The sequence below is a fragment of the Condylostylus longicornis genome, unplaced genomic scaffold (assembly GCF_029603195.1).
Source record: "Condylostylus longicornis isolate FDR11 unplaced genomic scaffold, ASM2960319v2 ptg000004l, whole genome shotgun sequence".
NCBI lineage: Eukaryota > Metazoa > Arthropoda > Insecta > Diptera > Dolichopodidae > Condylostylus > Condylostylus longicornis.
In genome coordinates this window covers 3,272,693-3,291,618 of record NW_026577973.1, presented here as the reverse complement: position 1 = coordinate 3,291,618, position 18,926 = coordinate 3,272,693, and the positions used below count along the sequence as shown (strand labels likewise).

Below are 18,926 nucleotides of genomic sequence, written 5' to 3'. Positions count from 1 at the left end.
AAAAAAATAAAAATTTGCGAGCGATTTGATATTTATGAATAAAGCTCTCATAGCTCTGTATATGAAACAATTAAAACTTGAAATCAAGAAAATTTTATAAGTCCAAGACACAAGAGTGTCTCGATCAACTTGTTTCGACTTTTGGTGATGAAGCACCATCGAAAACCACTGTAAATCGCTGGTACCAAGAGTTTGGTTTCGGACGCCGTTCGCTCCAGGATGAATTTCGTGAAGGTCGGCCAATTTCGGTCGTTTTGCCGGAAACCATCGATGCTGTGCGCGAAATGATAATGATGGACCGGCATGTGACATACTGTGAGATTGAGGCATCCTTGGGCATTAGTTCCACCAGCGTACATAAGATATTGCATGAACATCTTGCCGTGAAAAAGGTGTGTTGTCGATGAATCCCAAAAAATTTGACGATTGCACAAAAGAAGGCTCGTGTCGATTGGAGCAAAGAAATGTTGAAAAAATTCAATCGCGGTGCGTCAAAAGACGTTTATAAGATAGGTGATGAATCATGGATCTATGCATGTGAGCCCGAAACGAAACAGCAATCGACCGTATGGGTGTTCCAAGACGAGCCAAATCCAACAAAAGTTGTTCGTGGAAGAAGCACATCGAAGCAAATGATCGCGTTTTTTTTTTGGTATAACCGGTCATGTGGCCACAGTACCTTTAGTGGAACGTAGGACGGTCAATTCTGAATGGTACACCACCATCTGTTTGCCGAAAGTTTTCGAAGAAATAAGGAAAACAAACAAGCGCCGGCGAATCATTCTTCATCATGACAATGCAAGCTCTCACAAATCAGCTGAAACAATGGACTATTTGAGCACTCAAAATGTCGAATTGATGGGTCATCCGCCGTACAGTCCTGATTTAGCACCCAATGACTTCTTCTTATTCCCTCACATCAAAAAAAAAAAAGCGTGGACAACGATTTTCAACACCTGAAGAAGCAGTCGATGCGTTCAAAAACCATGTTTTGGAGGTGTCTCAATCGGAGTGGAAAAAGTGCTACGAAAATTGGTTTCAGCGCATGCAAAAGTGTATTGATCTTTATGGGGAATATTTTGAAAAACAATAAAACCATTTCCAATGATAAATGTTTGTTTTTTATTGCTAGACCCGAAATATAAATAGTGACCCTCGTAAACCAAATTCGAATGGTAAACGAAAAATTTGTTAATATTAATTTTTGTTTCAAACTCAAATTTAATTTTGTTAATTTGAAATTTTTATAAAAAAAAATTATTATCCATTACCAATATCTTATGGCAGACAGAAATTTCGAAATTAAATTAAAAACAAAAAACTGTATAACAATTAAAAAATAAAAATATTTTAGTAAAATATTTTAGATAACAAAAAAAAAGATACAAAAATTTAGTTTGAACTTTGATGTTAATATTGAAAGAAACAGTTGGCAGTCTAAAATAATTGGACATATTGTTTGATGACAGAGATTAATAGGCTTATTATGTATGGCAATTATACGTCGAGAAATTTGTCGATTATAACCCTTTAATATTATATACGGCGAATTCATTGGATTTCTTTTTGAATTCCAGAAAAAAATGATCTACACCATAATTTGTCGAAATTATAAAGAATTTTACTGTCATAATTTACTTTAAAGTTTTGCTGTACGCTGCCATTACGAAAAAAGACCATAATTCATTCGCGATACATAAAACATAAAATTTAAGATAAAATAAAAACATCCAATGAACGATGAAAATTACGACAATCAAAGTTAATGAAATTACTTTTAAGTGTAAACCTGCCTTAAATTCTAATAACATGTCCAGTTCTATTTAGTTTTAACTGCATATAATATTATATACATCATTTTATAACAATAATATAAAATATCGCGTTTATATCGCACTTAATATCAAAGTACGCCTACCAGTATGTAATATAATAGTACAAAACACAAAATTTGTTATTATGTGTAGGAAAGTTATATATAATGTGCAAATGTTATACTATACGTATATTGAAAAATTTTAAAACATGTGTCATCTGATTTCTAATTGTTTGTCTAATTAAAAATAAGATAATTATATTTATTTATAAATTTTCTACTCTATGTGTGAGTGTGCTTTAGCAATATATTTTAACGAATTGTGGAATCATGCAAATTCCAGTTTCAAGTTCAAGCAAGTTATTTATTAATTTATGTATGTACACATAATATATGGTATGTATACAAATATAATGTACATACGTAGTATACCCAACCTACTTATAAAACACGACAAACTATAATATTCTTTTATTTTGTTTGTTTAACATTTTTAAGCTTTGTTTTTAAGCGATTTTTTCTCTCTTTCTCTTCTAAATTTTCCTCTTTTTTATATACATATGTGTATATTTTTTTTTGTAATTTTGTTTATTTTCTGTCTCAAATCAGCTTTTTTTTCGTTTGCTTTTTATTTATTATTTAAAATTGTTTGCGTGTGCAAAAATTAAACACAGAAAAAAAAATCATTTTCAACCATAAAATCATATAATGAGAGTATAACATGAGGGGTATATAATGGAAATTGAAAATGTAATTAAAACTGTCAATTTTAGGATAGTTGTGTGCATGTGCATAACATGAAATATAGCAAGTAGTCATATATCGTATATTCTTAGAACAATTTAGAAAGCTACCTAATTTAATTTAATGTTATAAATATTTTTTTTAATTTAATCAATAGTTGAGTGCTTGTGCATTAATTGAATTATTTCCGAAACTGTTATACTTTAACAATCAAAGCTGCTCATCAATAGTTTACACATTAGTAAAGTGCTTTAATGTTAATTGAATTATTCTCAAAACTGTTATACTTTGAATTGCATTGATATGAATTTGTATTTTAAATAATCAATAAATTTTCATACATTTTATTATTCATTTTATTTTGTGTTCAAACATAGTGTGAATTGCACACTATTTTATGTAAAATGTATTTGTATATATGTTTTAATTTATAACGGTTTGAATATTTTTTTATTGATTTTCTTTTATACGATTACAGTATTAAATTACTGAACATTTTATAATTCTAATTAAATATAATATAACAGTTAAACTTTCTTTCCTGAAAATAGGTATCCCAAAAATGTGTATTAATGCACGATTTTCAATTTAGAGTGAATTTGAGAATAATGTTGTTCAAATAATATGGATTAACATAATATGATAAATAATTAAAGGCTGATCAGGAAATTCATGCTATTAATTTTAATTGAAAAGTCGAATTTGCGGTAATTCATAATATGGTACAAAGGCTATTTTTCTGATATTCCATACAACTCCTTTAATTACAGTCAATTGTAATTTACACATAATTTTTGGTTTTCCTTTGATAATTTTTAATTTTTATAAGTCATACGATTATTAAAATGTTTACAAATTACAAGAGTTACCACAAATATCAACTTCTTACAATTCTTCACTCTTATCGATTTAACGGCTACTACAATAATAGGCGTTAAACTTAAAATTAACATTCAATTTTAATAATTTGAGAAAGTGCTATATCGTATATTATAAACGAATTTTTATTTTAAAGTTCTACTTCCAATTCACATTTATATTACAAGCAATAAGTGAAAATGAGCTTATTAAGAATTAAAAAAAACAAAACAAAAACAAATCAAAAGAATATAAAAAACAAAACAAATCGAAATGGCCTCAAACTTGAACTTAGAGTTTGCAAAATTTTGCAAAAACAAAATAAAAAAAGCACAAGAGAAAAAGAAACATGAAAAATGAATAGAAAAATGAAATAAAAATGGCAGAGTGGTAATAAACTATTTTTATAGCAAAAGTAAACTTTTGGAATAAGTTGAAGGTTTTTTTTTTATTTTACATACTTTTTTTTTTTATTTTACAATATTAAAATAGTTTCACCTTGATGATTCTGTTTTCTCTGCCGTAAAATATTTTTTATAACTTAATATTGTATATTTTTGGTATAGATATTAAAGTGAACAGAAGAAAAGAGCCCAGAGCAGACAATATTTATATGAAAATTATATAAATTTCGGAACCGTGGACATATTAAAAATAATATTATGGTCAATTAAACCTCAACAGATAAATTGTGATGCCAAAATTTTTTAAATAAGGAAACCAATATCTATTTTATTATAAATGATGGTATAAAAGTTTGTATATAAAAAGAAGTTTGTATTCTTGCAAATTTGTAATAAGAGTTAGTGAAAAATTTGCCAATTTTGTATTGCATATAATACTTAAAGAATTAAAATTAATTATTATATTTTCTACTTTAATTAATAAAAATTTTAGAAAAATTTTATTTTGAATTAATAAAAAAGTAGTAATCGTAGCAAGCCACACGATATTTCGTAAGGGTAACATCAAATTAGAAAATAAACTCTTTATGTATAGCATAATGACATAGCAGAAAATCAAATGTTGTATAAGTCAACTGTAATGATTAATTATTTATATTCAAATTTATAATCTAATTGAATAAAATTCAATTTGAAACACTAAAGCAAATCAAATTGAAAAAATACCATTTTGGTAAAGAATTTTTTTTGAGAAACGTACCATATCTTATAAATTCTTGTGTAGGCTGATGGCAGTCTTTTAAAATGAAGCTATAAAAATTAAATAGAGGTTGTAAACAATTTTGCAAACTCTAAATAACATAAAAAGTCCCTCAAATATTTTTCTTTTGACTTTAGTAATTTATTCACCATTATTAAAAAAAAAATATTTTTTAATTTTGATTACATTTTGTTTTAGTTTTTCGAAAAAAGTTGACCCCCATGGATACCGAAAATTTCAATGAATTTTTAATTCAAAAAAGGTGAGAAGCTTTTTTTATAAAAAATATTGGTAGCTACTTGGAAATTCTTATTTCCAAAACTCGTCAAATTCTAATATTAATCATTTTATTTCAATTATTTTAAAAAATGTTGAATCTTAAAAAAATTTTTTTTATTTTTACTAATACGAGTATAGTTGCTAATTGTAAAACTTAAATTTTTAATTAATTTAAAGCAGAAAAGGTTTTTGTTCAGATTCATTTTGAACAGACTAGTTTTATTTTTTTATAATCACCTATTAAAAGTTTCAGTGATCACACGAATTTGACTTTCGTAGACTCTAATTATAGTAGAATATTTATTTTGAAGTAGTGGATATTAATTTCTTGAAAGTCAAACAATACACTGATTTTGGATAACTATAATATGAGTTAAGATTAAAGTATTTCCATATTTTCACTTAGTTATTGTTGTTTTTTGTAAGTTAATACATTAATTAATTCAGGTTCAATAAAAATAATTATTTTAGAATAATAAATTTTCAAATTAGTGCTATACTTTAACTTTTATATGTAAATTAAAATAAAATTTGCAAACCACCGACCATTTTGAGTTTCTTATACAATTTGATATATAAAATTGACTTTTTTAATTATAATTATTTCAATTTAGCAAATATTAAGGCCAATATTTAAGTTTACCAATGATTCTTATATTCACGAGGTGAATACAAAAAAATTCGAGAAGAATTTTATTTTAAATCATACAACTACGCCTAGATTTATGCTATTTATTTTTCATGTATTTAAAATATTTTCCAATAGCTAGAACTTAAGTTAAATACTTTTTTTGTTGTTATAACTAGTATTTTTTAAAAGGTTTGTTTTAACATTTTTAACCCTTAAACTCCTAATGTTTGATATTTTTGTTTTTTTTTTTTGGAAAAATGTCAAAGGTTTTTTTTATTAATACTAATATTAATACAAATACGAGTACAAATAAAAATTTTCGAACAGGTTTCTTTTATACATTATGCTATTAATAAATAAATATGTTGTCTATGTTTGTATATGTGCAATGCATCAATAGATTTTATATGATAATGACGCAAGTTGTATGGGCATTTTCATACTTTTTATATTTTTTGTATTTAGTTTTAAGAAAAAACCATAAAATTAGATAGGCAAAAATTAAACAAATATTTTCTATAGTTATTTACATACACACACATACACATATAGAACTTTGTGAAGCTTACAGGAAAATTGTTTTATTTTGATTTTTTTTCTTTCATTTTTCTTGTGTGTATGTTTACACTTGTATTTTACTAGACTTTGTATATTTGTATATATTTTGAAGTGAAAGTATTGTTTTTATAAACAAAATTATAAAATTCAGAAAAAAAAAGAAAAATAACAAAATAAAACAGCCCGAAAAACAGGACAAGAATTAACACGAGCGCCTCTAAAAGCCGCTGCAGAAATTAAAAAAATTGAATTCAATTTCTCATTATTTTTTGCTTTTGTGAATTTTCCGTACAAGATAATTCATGTTTGAATCATTTCATTTGTAAAATTTGAAAGAGGAAAGAAAATTTAAAAACATGTTTGAACATGTTTTATATGTGTGATTTATATAAGGACGAGTTGTTTGCGTGTATATGTATGTATTTATATACATAAGCATACATAAGTATTATTGTGTGTATATAATATTAAATAGGAACATGAAATAAAAGAAAAATATCAAACACTGCTTTCAAAAGGAAAATTTATGATTTTCCAATATGGCTGCAATATATTGGAAAATGACCTAACATATTAGATACATACAAACTTTTATTTATTTTGTTTTTGTTACATTGCGTTTCTTGCTTCTTATATATTGTATATGTACGCACACACATTATTTTGTACTTATGAATTGTAAAGAAAATATTTTTATTTCTTTATTCCTAAACTCTTTCAAATATTAAGGAGATGCAAAATAATTAATTTATAACAATACGTTCATCATTTGCAAATATATTAGTATACAATGTGTGTGCATGCATAGATGCAATTGTGCACGTGTAAATTCATAAATATATATGTAGGAATAAATAGATAATGAAAAATGATCAAAAATGTCATTTAATTTATGTATGATGGAAAAATTAAGAAATTTAATATAAGCAATTAAACGTGTGCGTATAACCTTAAAAAAAATATTAAAAAAATTTAAAATCTTGTAATAAAATTTTAGTGGGTTATTAAAAATTGAAAATTGTACCTATTTAATTCAGATGTCTTTAATTTTTCAACATTAAAATTTTATCATTTTTTATTTTTTAAATTTCAATATAGCTATTTGTGTTTCTTTATTTTCTTTGTTTCTTGCGTCATATGAATAGAATTTATGTCCTTATAGATCTATGTGTTCATAATAAAATTGTTGTCAATGTCGAGTTAATCGAAAGCACATAGATAATTTAATTAATACAATTAAATAAAGTTGGGTCAAACCAATGGTTTGTATTGTAGCACTTTTCCCTTCAGCAAGTGAAAATTCTGCTTTTAAATACAGTCTATGTATACCTATCACACATTCTAAAAATTATTTTCATTCATATACAAAACTCTTTCTAGGATTGCATATATTTAGGATGATGCATACATGCAGTCTTTGAAATAAAGCAAAAATTAATATAAAAAGGGGTTAACATAATACTCGATTTTAACGGTTAATTGTGTGAGTTAAGAAAAATAATTATATTTTTAATGTCATGGAATTTACCGTTAGCTTTTTGTGTTTATAGAAATTTGAAAAAGCTTGCGGTTTCAGAAATATAAAATAAATTGTTTGTTAATATAACAAAATAAATTGTTTGTTAATATCTAAAAGCCCCTAAAATTTCAAGCTTCTACAGGTTGGGGTCTAGAAAATAAACGACATCAAAAATTTGGAACAAACAGACTTTAGATAACGGTAAATTTGAGCAGCCATTTTGTTTTTCTAAAGTTAACCTTTAGTATAACCCGCTAGGGGAAGCAAGCCACTGCCTTTCTGCGTTTGCAAAATTTGAAAAATGCTTATGGTTTCATTGCACTAAATAGTTAAAAAATGGCATTTTTAGGGTTTCGGGGGGGTATAATTTCTAAAGGGGGGGAGATAGATAAAAATTTTGTTCTACGAAAATAAGTTTCTAGTAAAACTCTATGTACGTACAAAATTTCAGCTTTCTATCTTCAAGGGTGTAGAAGTTTTGTAAACAGACACACGGACAGACGGACGGACGGACGGACAGAGTGAAACTAATAAGCACTTTTTTTCAAAATTTTTTTGGAAAAGTGCTAAAAATAGGATAGGAACGGGTTTTGTTAGCCTCAACTATATTTGATAAGTAATTTGATATTAATTACCCTATACTATCCATATTCAACATCCCGTCTAACGCTACATTTAAATCCAAAAAATAATAATTTTAAAGTTCACGTTCAATTAAATTTAAAATTATATAGTTTATAAATTAAAGTATAACAAGATAATTTTGGGATCAGACAGGAAAGACTTGATAACATAAATACATACTTATTTTCAATGCTAGGTAAGCAAGTACTCGTATGTGTAATTGATAGCGACTAAAGTATAAAAGAATTATGAAAACAACACGCATAATTCAAATACCTTTTGATTTTTAGCGGCCGCATTACATACAATAAGGGAGGTTATGGGATGTCTGATATTATTTGATAACACCAAATTTCGAACCGAACTTTCGGCCGAAACGTACTTCTCCATAGCAGAAAGGTGTAAATATACTATTTTTATAGAGATGCCAATCTGTCCATATGAAGTCAGTTGATTTATACAAGTAAAGGCCCATAAAAAGAGAAAATAATCAACCAGTTTCCTTCAAATTTAATATTAAAATTTGGAATGATAACATGTTGAAACAATGAACCTATAGATTTTTTGGAAAGATCACGTGTCGAAAACCGAACAAAGGGCTGATTTTACATTTTTTATCATATCTACGGAGCTAAGTAATAGAATTTCTTGAATTTTAAATTCTGTTTGCTACCAACACTAACGAAATTTTCTGGGAATTTAGTTTAAAGTTTAAATTCATTCATAACTATGGAAAGGAACAAAGAATGTTGAATAATCAAAGTAAAATAGAAAAATTTAACCTAGTTTGATAAGTAAGAAATTAATTAATTTCATATTGCTAGTAGCTATATTTGTAAATTTTGTAAATTTCCAAGAAATAATAATTTGTAAAAGCTAAGCTTATTTAAAATTCTAGTAAATTACTTTGAATTTGATCTAAAAATTTTTCAAAAATATTATAATATCGGTAATAAATAATTCTCATAGAATTTCTATGAGAAAATTTATTATAAAATTTAATAGTACAATTTTTATTATAATTTTATCTGCATTAAAAATTATATCCCTTTCCTTTTTATCTACAAAATCTATATATTTAAAGTTAATTTATTTATCCCTGAATTTGTTCTATATATGTAATAATAATAATTGACAATCGTATAATATAATATTTATATATCCCATTTAATTCCAATTGCATGTTGTATAGAAAAGAAAAAATCAAAAAAAATACTAAAAATTGAATTTTACACTAACAACACACACACACACACACACACCCACATTTAATATTCCAAGCTTATATAAAAATATTTTTTTTTACATTATATGCATCAATTCAATATTATATAAGGAAAAATTAATTATATATTTATGTATGTATAAGTGTGTATGAATGAACACATGCAACAATACTAATGTTTAATAAAAAAAATGAATAAAATTTGTGTTATAAAATTTTTTTTTTTTAGATATTGTACATGCATTCATTTATGACATTCTGAGAGATTTTTATGAAGATAGTAACCAGAAACAAAAAACTACAAAAAATTTAAGATATGAAAAACTATAAAATAAAACAAGAAAAATAAATGCCATATAAAAATGAACGTGCAACCAGGATACAAGGACATTAAAAATATACAAAACAGAACAAAAGCTATATTTTTGTATGTAGTTGTGTTATGTGGGCTTCGATTTCAATATGTAGTGGAATAAAAAAAATAATAAAAAAAAATTTTCTATTTATTCATTTTATAATAAAATAAAAAAAAAAAACAAATGTAAAAAAAAAATGCAACTTAAAGATTGTTATCAAGGTCAAATTTTTAGCGTGTGTTGAGCGCATCCTTTTTTGTAAATATTTTGATATATATATGAAGAAATCTTCTATATAAGTGCATCTGTTTTTGTTTTTGTTTTTTGCTTTAAATTACTTTAAAGCGTGCATTTATGTAAATATTACTAGCATTTGTATAGGTGTGAATGTGTGCGTGTATAAATTAATTTTAAAACATTCTAGAATTTTTCTTTATTTTTGTTTTATTCAAATAACATTTTCTTCCATTTATTTATTTTTTTCAATTTTATATATTTTTGCATTCAATTTTATTATATATCATAAAAATTATTTTAAATGATTTTCTTAACCTTTTCTTGAGAAAAATAAACTCTTTCATATTGTTAAATGAAATTGTAAAAATTTTTATATTTTATTATTTAAAATTTAGAAGGAGAAATATTTGATGGATAAAATTGTAAGATTTTATTCATTCTTTTAATTACATAAAGTTTTATTTTTAATGTAAATATTTACAAAATTATAAATAATTTTGCATAAGTTTTTTGGTAAACAAAATGAAACAATGAAAAATTTTTACAGCTAATTATTTTAAATTTTCAATTTTATGTATAGCAAGATTAATTGCAAAAATATTATTGGAATTTGAACATAAAATAATGAATAAATTTTGAAATACATAATCTTGAGGGTCTTCTTTTCTTATTAATTTTGAAAAAATAGTTTTCCTACACTGAAATCTCTATGGTGCAATATTAAGATATTTATAAAAATTGATATTTTTATAATTGTATTCGATGTTTTTTGTTATTATTAAATGTGCAAGTTGGATTAAAAATTAAAAGATAATATTCTTTTTTTTAACAGATAGTTAATTCTCGATAGAGGCTACATATTCATAAGATATAAATAAAGTACAAAAACTTTCCCAAAATAAAATCTCAAATATTTGAAAAAAAATAATGTGCATTATACTTTGAATTCTTTAAATGGTTTCAGGAAATGGTTATACTGTTATACTAGTATTATAACAATATATTCGTATATGTATAATTAACGTATAGTGCAATATTTATTCACTACGTGTCTTTTCAAACTAACTTTAAATAATAATTATTTAAAATATTGATTCGGAATCCATTATTTCTCAGTATAATATTGACAAATATTTTTAAAATATTTTAACTTTTTAGAAAAATAAGGGAATACATGGAGAAATTTGAATAATTGTACTCTTTTTCAGAGATTCAGCATTCAAGAGCTCTTATTGTTATACGGATAATTAAAATTTGCTTTGTACTTTCTAACTTGGAAGATTAAGTGGAAGTAATAAATAGTTTACGACAACAAGCTTGTTACGATATTAAATGTTAATAAATTGTTTTGAATTTTTTTGTTTTGAGGTAAAATATCAATAAAAAGGAGTTCATAATTCAGCTTAATTATTTATTTGTTAATTGATTTTTCTTCTAATTAAATATAGGGCTATTTTGCTATATCGTTTGTAGAGATGTTAATACAATCATTTTGGAAATCATTTGAAAATGGTGTGAAAATATATAAAATTTGTTGCAAAAACATGAATAATAATTTAGTTTTTGTTTCCAAGTGAAAAGTTCATTATTTGTGAGCCGAAATGTTTTGCAAGCGCTTCAGAGATATATACAAAATTGAAATTCGATTTTAAAATATAGATCTAGTCGATATTAGTTTCCTTTCAGTGCAATAATGCTCTCTTTGACACACTATAAATTATCTACAATAATTAAAGTTAAATGTTAAGTAAATTCAATAAATAATTAATTCAATATAAATCTCAAAAATTTCTTAAATTATAGTTCGAAAAATTGTTGTAAGTAATTTACTTTAATATTATAAATATTCAATTTAATTTTGAATTTAAATTATATTAAACTGTAATTTAATTAAATGTAATTTAAATAGAAATTTTAGAAATTTAGAAATTTCAATATCATGTTAAAAATCGATATATTATTAAATCCAAGTGTTTTGTGCATAACCTAGAATTTTTAAACTTTAAAAAAGATTTTGTGATAGTAATTTAAAAAATCTATACCGAGTGGGAACCAGAATCTATTGGAGATATTAACTATTTTAATAAATATTTTTAATTTTCACAATTGGGTATATAAATAGAGTGCTATATAGAATGCAATTTATTGTAATTACACAACAAGCTACTTTTTTGAGGAGCGCTAGTGAGTATTAAGTTTTTTAATTTAAAACAACGTCACTCAAAAAAAGTAATTCTATTGTGTAATTACAAAAATTGTCTTCTGTAAATCGCTATAAACAATATTATATACAATGCTTTCATATATTTTAGTGTTATTTGGGCATATCAGTGGCTTCAAGCACAAACGACTTAAGTCTGTTTTAGTGATTTCGAGATAAATGCATTTTAAACTTTAAATTAAATTTTGAAAAAAGTTGTGAAGTTTTTTGAACCAATTTTTTTTTTATTGAAAGATAATTAAAAAAGGAAGCGATTAACTCACAAACTGAAGTAAAACAACTAATAGTATTCTCATAATTATGAAAAAAGTGAGATAGGCGGTTATACAAAATTTATAAAAAGCACTTTGCAAAGCATAACTCGACTTAGGCGATTTGTGAAAAATTACTTTTGTATTTTCGTCAAACTTAAGTCGACTTAAGCTGTTGTTGCAAAACTGAAGATATGGTTTTAGGTGACTTAAGTTATACTAAAAAGGGAAGAAATATATATATTATTTTTACGTTATTTGATTTTTCACTTTTTTTTCAAATCATTGTCATAAAAAACATAAATTGAGGTAAAAAATGAATAAACTTCAAGTAAAAATTATTTCTAAAAGTTTAAAAATAATTTTTTCATTAAATTTAAGAAAGGTGACAGTATCTTTTATTCTCTCTCGGATTCTCCAGCTAAATATGGATGAGTATCTGCTAAATCTCCAGTCTTAATCTTTTTGTAAAATTTATGAACCAAGTACTCTAAGTTTTTCTTTTTTGGGACTAATTTTCTCTTCTTCTTCAATTTGGAGCATGTCTTGAAAATCTAACTAATTAACACCTCGTCTTAAAATATAAAAAATCTTTGTATAAACTGTTCTTGTAAAATATTTTTGGAAGTCAATTTTTTGAAATCTGTGGTGCGACTCTTTCCACTTAAGAGAATTTCAAAAGGTAATTCAACTACAAAAAGGCTTCATTGTGCAACGGATCTGACAAAGTTGTTACATTATTGTAAAAATGAGCACATAAAGTAATCTCTAAAATGAGTTTATGAGTTTTGTGTTTGTTATTTTATTTATGCACTATGGTCCATATGACCTTCTTACTTGTTCATAATGATACTAAATGCGAATTAATTAAAATTTTTAAATCGAAAGCAAACTGAAATCGAGTGTGAGTCATTACAACTACTGTAATGAAAAGTCAAATTTGATAGTGAACTCGAACTCGTATAGAAAATAATAATTCGATGCTTGTGACAATTAAATCTTCGAGACGTATTATTAATTACATATAGAGAATGGTTTGTGAGTCAGTTTTTCTCTAAGTTCTGCCGTAAAAAGTATATAGATCTCCGTAAAAAGTTGTGGCAAAGTAAATTGGTTCGGAATTTGCTCTCCTATCATAGAGTATATAAGTATTTGATTATCAAATAAACAAAGAATATTGTAAGTTTGCTCGACATTTTTATTTTAGCTGTCAGCATTTACTTTTCAATTAAGACTCCATACAAATTGACCACGAGTCAGTTTCGAGCGTTCATGTACTTGAGTGCATTCAGGAAGCCCGATCGCGAAAGATGAAGCGAATTTTTCTAATCGTTCGGCAAATTGTAAATGGATTTTTCTTAAAAGAATAAAAGTAGAAAGCCTTTCATATTTTTTTATCTCTACAGATATGTTCATATGGCCAATAGGACCCGAAAACTTGCTTTTGAATGTTGTCAATTTTAAAATCAGGATCGTTAAGTCACCACGACCAAAGTCAATTGCGGTTTTCAAAACTGTATTAACTTCGGTTTTCAAAGTAAGATCTGTTGTGTAAATACTTGTTTATTTACTATAGGACCAGTTTCGCTAATTTCTATGCTTTAAAACACTTTGAATCCGTTATGTTAGTTTCAAATATATTGCCTATAACATCCTATAATAATACCTATAACATCCGCCACATCATCTCAGCTCTCCTAGCAAGTTCCAAATTTTTTAATGTACATTCATTAAGCGTGAATAAAGTTTATATTGGATATTTTTTGCATTATTTAATAATTTCCAACATCAGCACATTTAAAAACAACAATAAATAACTGTCTTTGTAAAAAATACTTCCTTCGAAATAACAAAAATATCATAAATATTTGAAAATCGAAGAAATTTTATCTCACGGAAATGAGTAATAAAAAGTATGACAAAATATTGTTATTCCCAGATGTACCAATTTTATTTATTGAAAACCCTTGCAAATTGTAATATTTTGAATTTTCTAACAAAATGTGTTTTACTAGTTTATAATAAAAATATTGCTTTGTAATACAATAATTAGAATAAAAACTCTTGTTAAACACAAAAATTTTATCTTCCTAATAACATGTGTTTTACAAGGGCGTAATAAGACAACACTTTGTTTAATAATACAATTATGTTAGACCACAAAGGCAAAACAATCTACCATCAGGTAGCTAGCCACGTGTCATTTTAACATGGGAACTCCGTCAATTGAAAAAAACATTTGTCGCAGGTAAATCACGAAATGACCTACAAGATTATTATTGTTAAATAAAAAAATTCAAATCTTAAACATGGGATATTTGGGTAATTAGAGCATTAATAATGCAGGTAACTTGTGGAGATGTTTTATATTTTGGGTTAAAAAATACAACTATCTTACTTATCGCTGAATGTAAGATTTAATTTTAACTATAGTGAACAAGTTTTAAACCATGGACATAAAGTACCTACACTACATATCACATAAAATAATATATTAAGCGTTATAAAATATTAAATATTTTTTATTATAAAAAACTAAAAAATATTCTATACTAATCATGTATGATTTCGAACACTAAACGCTTAATTTTGGTTTATTGTTCTTATTTGCACGCGTTATAAAAACCTAACTCAACATAAGAAGCCTTTTGGAATATAATTGTATTTGCAACAATCGCCTAACTCGAGATGAGTTTAAAAAACCACCAATTATTATTTTACACAAATCGCTTATGTCGAGTTAGTATTTAAAAAAAATCAAAATTAATTTTGCAACAAAAGCCTAACTCGAGATAAGCGGTTGTAAAAATTCATACAAATAAAAAAAAATGTCACTAATTTTGATTTGCAACAATAGCCTATCTCGAAATAAGTGGTTTGTCAAAAACATAAAAAAGATGTTTTCTGCTCCTAACTCGAAATAGGCGGTTAGTGCAAGTGCACATAGCTACCATTTCGAGTTAGGTCATGTGTGAATTCGACAATAACTCCGGCTACAACAGTCGTAGAACCACCAAATTTTGTGAGCATATGAAACTCAAAGCGGAGAATTCGCTGGTAAACATATCTCATTTTTGTCTTAACTCGAGTTAGGCGGTTTGTGTTTGAGGCCACTAATATACTATATATATGTATATATATATTGCTAATTAAATAAGTGAATAAAACTGTGTTAAATATAAAAATTAGTATAAAAATATATGTAAATATTAAAATTAGTACAAAAATATATAATAATATTTTTGTAAAAATTACAACGATTTCTGTTGTAAATTAAATTAAATTAAAAAAAAAATTAGAATTTGAATTTATGGTGTTGTAAATTATTAATTTTGAGTTGTAACAATTTTACATCAATGGAGCAATTCATAAGTAAGTAGCATTTAATATTATAGTTCCTGTACTTAAAGTAATATACTACTGTACAAAAATTAATTAATAAAAATAGATTAAAAAATATCTAGTACTCCTTATTTTTTATACTATGACGTTAGAATAATTTCATAATATACAACTATGTATGTATTATATAGGTACATATTATTTATAATATAAAATCCAATAATAAATTGTAATTTTGAAATTCCAATTCTCATTTTGTTGTAGTTTCAATACTTGGCTCTAAGAAAAAGTGAATTAAGTCAATATTAGTATATTAGAGTAAATCAAGCTCAAAGATTAAGAACAGCTAATTTTTGGAAATATTTGAAGAACAGAAACTTGTTTCAAGTTTATAACTATTTCATTTTTGTTTTATAGTTTGCCTGTCAGCTCTGGTATCATTTCGCATAACATTAACTAGATTTTCTTTAAAATAGCATGTTCTTTATTTAAAAAACAAAAATTTATCAAATTCTTTGAATGATTATGTCTTGATTTAATTTGACCAATTATTCATGAAATGCTTCGAATTGAATAATATTAGCTTTTATAAAAAAAATTCGAATATGAAAATTTCATTTTGTTCTTATGGTCAACTTAATATAAGTTGACAACTTATATTTTCCTTATTGCCACAGTCATTACAATCTTTATTAATATTAAATTTAATACTTAATTTTTTTTTCTGTTTTTCAATATTAAATTAAAAAAATATCTGGAATTATAACAAAATAATGATCGTTAATTATTAATAATCAGAACAATATATTCTTATATAATCATAGAGTTATTTAATTATAGTATTTTAAAAGTATAATTTAATAATATTATTATTTTTTTTAATGATAATTTAATATTATATAAGAAATTCAATATTATTTAATGGATATCGAATTTAAATATGTATATATATATAAGTATGTATGTATATTCATAAAAATTGTGAAATACTAAGTTCAAAATATCGTACACAAACATGTGTGTACATATATGTGCAACTAACTATATAATAATAATATTTATATAAATACATTTCTGTATATAACGCTTAACCATATAATATATACATACATTCTTTTATCCCTGATAAAAATTTCACATATTTTTATAACCTTACAAGAGTTATAGTGAAAATTTGAAGGTAAGTGCAGTGTACTGCATATATAAATTTATATAGTAAATAAAATATCGATGAGTATAGATATATAATATGTATATAAGAGTATAAGCAACCAAAACTATTAACCAAATCCTAATATTAAAATTTTATGTACTAAAGTAGCAGTAAGAGTTTTATTTTTGTGTTATATGTTTTGCTTTTTTTCATGAAAGTTCACATTTCAATGAATATTTATTTTCATTAATATTTTCAGTAATTGAATTATTTTCACATTTTCTTTTATATTGTTATTTTTTTTCAATTAGATTTCATTTAATAATATCTTTAGCATATATGTACAAGTTTTATACAATAACTGTATATGTAAGTCTTGTATATAACGAATGTATAGAAATCAATTATAAGTAAGGGAAGTATGTACAGTTATGCGCATTAAAATTGAATTGTTTTTCTTTTTTTTTTTTATAAATCCTTTTGAATTATCCTGAATAATATTAGTGCTCGTGAACATAATTTTTTTTTTTGATTTTTTTTTACTTTATTCTTTAACAAAATTAATTTTTTCTTTTTAGTTAATAATTTTAAAAAATTTTATTAAATAACTTGTAATATCCCTTTTACTAAACATGTATATATAAAATTAACATAATATGTAACAGTATACAGTATGTAAGTGTAAATAAATTACAAAAAAAAAACACAAGATGAAAAAAAAAATAACAAATTTTAATTAAATTAATTAAAAAAAACACCCCTTCAAATATCAAAAGAATTATAATTAAAAGGGAATTTATATAATTTTAATAGCTTACCTTTATTTTGTTTTATTTTGTTTTTGTATAATTTGTTTTTGTATTTATTCCAAATTTGACATAATAATTCTTCGCATCATCATCGCATTGTCACCGAATGTGTTGTCGTATTACATTGAAAGTTTTTTTTTTTTTCCAATTTTTTCAAAAACAAAAACAAAAGTTATTTTTTTTTTCGTGTTGCCGTTGCTGCTTTTACTCTCACTTGTAACGATATAAAATATTTATTTTTTTTTTTATTTTCAATATTTTATTGTTGCTATATACTTTCTTCATTTTGTATATTATTATTTTCTTTCTCCTTTATTATTGTTATTGCTATTGTTATTGTTTTTATTACTTTTGTTGCTATTTACGTTACTTTTCTTCGGATATCATCACACTGTTGTTATTGTTGTTGGTGATGTGTTGTTATTGTAATAACATAGTGGTGTCATTATTATTTTAATTCAAATTTTATATCGTTTTTGTTCCTGTTGTTGTTGTTGTTTTTTTTTTGTATTTTTTCTCTAAAATTATACAAAAAGAAAAGAAAAAATTAATTAAATATTAATAAATTCATAATTAAAAAATTTATTTAATATTTTAATTAATATTTTAATAAAATATTTTTAAAAACTGGGAAATTTTCTCCGTTTTTTTGTTTTGCCGTTTTTCGTATGATTGTTCCATCCTTTCTTTGTTCTTTAAAAACAGTTGCGAATTTTTATGTGTTATTTTTTTATTTTTGAAATTTTTACTAATATTTTGTATGGAATTGTAATTCTTAAGGGTCGAAAAAAAAAATTTCCTGTTTTTGTAATAGAAAATTTTCCATGTAATTATTTTTTTTTTTATGTTAAAAAAAAATATTATGAACTCAACATTTTTATTTAATTATTATTTAATTTTTAAAAATATTTTTTATTTTTGTTTTTGTAAGAAAATAAGTAAATTTATTTGCTATTTTTATTATTATTTTTTTTTCGGTGAGATAAAAAATTTTTTCCACGATTATTCCATAACAAATATCGTACCTATGAAAAAAAATTTTCTTTTCCGAAATTTTTTTATTTTTCTTTCTTTCTTCTCTTTTTCTCTTCATACAAAATATACTTTACATATAATATGTATGTGGGTTCCTTTGTACA

General features: G+C 24.3%; 1 long non-coding RNA gene across 2 annotated transcripts in view; it reads right to left on the bottom strand.

Annotated features, from left to right (window-relative positions):
* Positions 1-18,634, bottom strand: part of LOC129612458 (uncharacterized) — a 64,430-nt gene extending 45,796 nt beyond the window's left edge. Inside the window, exons 1-2 of one of the 2 annotated variants that reach the window (XR_008697231.1) lie at positions 18,064-18,634; positions 17,797-18,000 (exon numbers count right to left, since the gene is read on the bottom strand). This is a non-coding gene — a long non-coding RNA (uncharacterized LOC129612458). Of the gene's footprint in view, positions 1-17,796 lie in introns of both variants that reach the window. The other variant, XR_008697230.1, reaches the window with a different exon arrangement.
* Positions 18,635-18,926: the final 292 nt, after the last annotated feature.